Source organism: Alosa sapidissima, chromosome 23, assembly GCF_018492685.1.
Source record: "Alosa sapidissima isolate fAloSap1 chromosome 23, fAloSap1.pri, whole genome shotgun sequence".
Classification (NCBI taxonomy): Eukaryota; Metazoa; Chordata; class Actinopteri; order Clupeiformes; family Clupeidae; genus Alosa; species Alosa sapidissima.
The window spans coordinates 24,647,533-24,651,626 of NC_055979.1; the positions used below are offsets into that span (position 1 = coordinate 24,647,533).

General features: G+C 36.2%; 1 long non-coding RNA gene across 1 annotated transcript; it reads right to left on the reverse strand.

Moving 5' to 3' along the window:
• LOC121698690 lies at positions 1–1,654 on the reverse strand. The gene is made up of 3 exons (XR_006026837.1): positions 1,589–1,654; positions 169–342; positions 1–52 (listed from the first exon to the last, which is right to left on the reverse strand). It is a non-coding gene; the product is annotated as an uncharacterized LOC121698690 (long non-coding RNA).
• Positions 1,655–4,094: the final 2,440 nt, after the last annotated feature.

Genomic DNA, 4,094 nt, shown 5'->3' on the forward strand with positions numbered 1-4,094 from the left:
CTCTGAAAAGCTTCACTTTCACTTTTGTTGTGATTCCGGTTGCTTCTTTTCCCTAAGAGATACATGTTCATTAATATCAATAATTCCGTATTTATGCAGAGTCAAACAAACCTGAGACATGAAAGGACGGTTGACATTAAAATGTGATTTGTAACATGAAGCATTCACCTGCGCTTCATGTTCATATCCAGCACTGAAGACCTCTGTGCAAGTTCAAAGCAAAAGCACAGAAAGGATCATGAGATTTAGAAGATATTCAGGATGCTGACATCTCTTCTGCTCCATTCTTAGTGTTCAAAAAGGATCATGGCTCCTAAGGAGGTCCAGGGGAGGGTGTGTGTACTGAATGAAGAGAGAGAGGGAGAGAGTGAGGGAACAGAGGGAGAGAGAGAGACTCGGATGAGAGAGAGAGTAAAGGAGCTTTGGGAAGTAATCTCCTATTCATTGCAGTGTGTGTGTGGGGGGGGGCATATCAATTTAAAATGATAAATGTAGGGTTATAAGTAGGGCTGTAAAAACAACTGATTAATTTCGATTTGTAATTAATTTGAGAAAAAATAACTGATTAAAAAATTAGTGCAGATTAATCAATTCCGTATGACCTTTGACCCCGAGCCGTTCTAGTCAAACTTTTAGTTAAAATAGTAAATATTAGACTGTAAAATGAAGGAGAGAAGAAAACGTGCTGCCTGGATCACTGATTGGAACATTTACTTTTAAAAAATGGCCTGAAAATGTCTGCAGCAAGGAATTTGCATATCACCGGAGTTCATCAACTCTATAGTCGCACATCAATGCAAAGAAATAAGTGTTGACATTGAGGGGAGTGTTTATTCATTTTTATTGTGTCCCCTAGGTTATATCTGTGGCCTGAAATGCCTTGAATGTGAAAAAAAAACTTCTTCTCGAAGCACATTTGATTTTATTTCCTCAGCATATTAGGTCATATCATAGATTATTATGGCAATTATTTGAACAGTGAAAATAATAATAAAAGAGTTTTTTAACTTTAATGTCACTAATGTTGATTATTCAATGATTCATTTGAGTTTAAATATTTAAAATACTTTCACAGCAAAAATTATATATGCGATTAATTTAGATTAATTAATCACAGAGTATGTAATTAATTCGATTATTTTTTTAATCGATTGACAGCCCTAGTTATAAGATGCAATCACCAAGTTATAATACACTTTCATTCAGACTTTCATGATAATTTGAGGCCATATGTGACTGCCTTTGTGATGCATGATCACAGTCAGTCAGTGTCATTTCTAAGGAGGTCTTGTGTGAGAAAATCATGTCTGCACACATTTGTAAACTGTTTGGAGTGGGAAACTAAGGTAGAGCATTTAAGAAGAAATCCCATTAGCTATTTTAATTATTTACCAAAAAAAAATATTTAAAAAAAAAAAATATTTCCAGTGTTTTCCATCATCTGATAAGGGTAGACATCAAAATGACATGATAGTATAAAATCTTTATAAATACTTTTTTTTTTACAAGGACTATTGTTGTAGTTTTTTCTACTGATGGACAGAGGACAGCATGAGTGTGCTACACATGCACTACCCTCCAGCAGTACCTGTTTTGTCCACAAGAGGCAGCCTTGATTTGGCTACTGAAACCCTCATCCGCCTCATGTCTTTCTGGGAGTTGTATTCCTTTGGTCATCAAGCCTACATGAAAAGTGGTTTTGAGTTTAGATGCGCTGCTGAGATGAGTATTTTGTATTATTGATCTTTTCTTAACATTTTGTTATCATTATTTATATCTCTGTGACTATAGATTCAATATTGAAGGAATTTAAATAGCTCTGGGTCTGGGAAGAAAAAAAAACAATGTAGCTTGATAGACAAGTTGAATTACAAAACTAGCAGAGTAGAATGGTTGATGCTGCTGCTACTACAACTGTGATGACTGTTGCAGAGCAACATCACATGCTTTGTTATATGTTCCTCATACAATTATCTAACGGTGTTATCCAGTAAGGTTCCAACTCCAACAAATATGACACGATTAGTTAGAATTCATACGGATAATGACCAACTTCTATTGCTTGGTTGGACCATTTTTTTCTAACATGTGTGTGCACTTCTATTTGTGGGAATGATTCCGAATTAGTCATTCTTATATACAGACACTTATTTACAGACACACTACATTAGGCAACTGTTGTTTTCTATTTGGCTTGCTGTGCACATACTAGACTGCCTTTGCTAGTTATTAAGTAGCCTACTGTCAAGTATCGCATGTCTGTAGTGCATCCTTGTATTGTCGTGTTATAATTGTTAGTTATGAGTAATTACAGGTGACAGATACACAGGTTTGGCCTCTGAGTGTAACCAACAGCAGAAGGAATTTAACACCTCCTGACTGCTCAAAAGTATTATTATAGTTAGCAGTTTTCTTAATCTGCAGAATGTAATGTCTGTTTGGTCCTATTTTATTCTAATTCTAATATATTCTAATAATGGAGGCCTATACTTTATACTTTCAGATGCTGTTGAGTTTTCTTTTATTACAATGTTGATCAGTAGAGGGCAGTGTTGTTCTATACTTTGTTGTACTGAGGTTGTCTTCGATTTATTTATAACTTTGAAAGACAATATAAGAAAGATAGTATTAATGTACAACCAATCACATTACTTATTTTGGAGTTTTGTTTCTCTTGTTACATTAAGTATATTTTATATCATTCTGTATGCATTTGAGCATGTGTGAGTGTCTGTCTGATATCACGACTTCTGCATTATCATTTCAAGAACACTAGAGGTCACTGTGGATCTATTAGCCTGCACATATTTCCAGGGAATAGGCCATTTTATCAAGTGCTGAGACATTTAGTATGGAGGAATAATCTTGAGGACTACTGCTTTGTTTTAGCAAATAAAACAATATATTAATTATATATCATGCAAATAAAACAATATATTAATTATATATCATGCAAATAAAACAATATATTAATTATATATCATGTGGCAAATGTAGATATTTCAATTATATGGATATATAAACGTATTACAACTCTCAATGTGTGCTGTCTTAAGCATCCTCTCATCGGGAAATTGCTGATGCTGACACTGATTCCACACTCCACTGTTGTAAAAAGAGTGTAGGTTAGTGGAAGCATATTTTTCAAAACTACAAATGAAGAGAGGCCAGCATTTGGATCAATATAAAATTCATGTCACATTTTCTAACTAGTTTGTTGGACCCTGAACACCTATTGTGAGGGGACAAAAAAAACACTTGCATAAAGGAGTCTTTCCATGGACATAATATAGATATCTATGGAGTCTTTCATAAACACATTGCTTATGTTTCAGGTTCCATATGAACCTATCTGCTAAACTGTGTCGTCAAAAGAAGCCATTTTTTTTTTTTTTTTTAAATTTGGCAAAACCCTTCAATATGCGATCGATGGGGTCGTATCCCCCCACATCCTTATGAGAACAGCAAAGAATAGGCTATAGACCCTTTCAACAAGGTAAACATAAACAATGCTTGAACATTCTATTTGGGCCCCAATCTACTTCCTCTGCATTAAGATAACATATGGAATGTTCAAAAGGAAGTCTTGTGGGGCCAACTATGATGCTGATAATGGAACTCTCTTGAAAGGGTCCATACTCACTTCACCACACAGGAGGAGCCCAAAAGAGGGCCATAGTGAAACACATGTGCAGAGTGGTCTGTAATTGGACCGTATACAACAGACAGAGGCAGAGTGGAGGTACAGGGCCCCCAGAGGGCCCATCAGCCATTAGCATTGTAGCCCACTAGCACCTCTGTTTAACACAGGGGTCATAATCAACAATGGTTAGTGCCATAGAGTAGAGGTACGGGGCCCCCAGAGGGCCCATCAGTCATTAGCATTGTAGCCCACTAGCACCTCTGTTTAACACAGGGGTCATAATCAACAATGGCTAGTGCTCAACTCTTATGTCAAAAATATGTCACTCCCTGTCTTCTGTGAGTGCTTCCTCAAAAACTTCCAATTTGCAAGTTTAGCCTTAAGCAGGCCTAGACAACTGCCTCTAGCTGGCATGGATTATTGCCTATGTGCAACACAAGCTATATTTGGT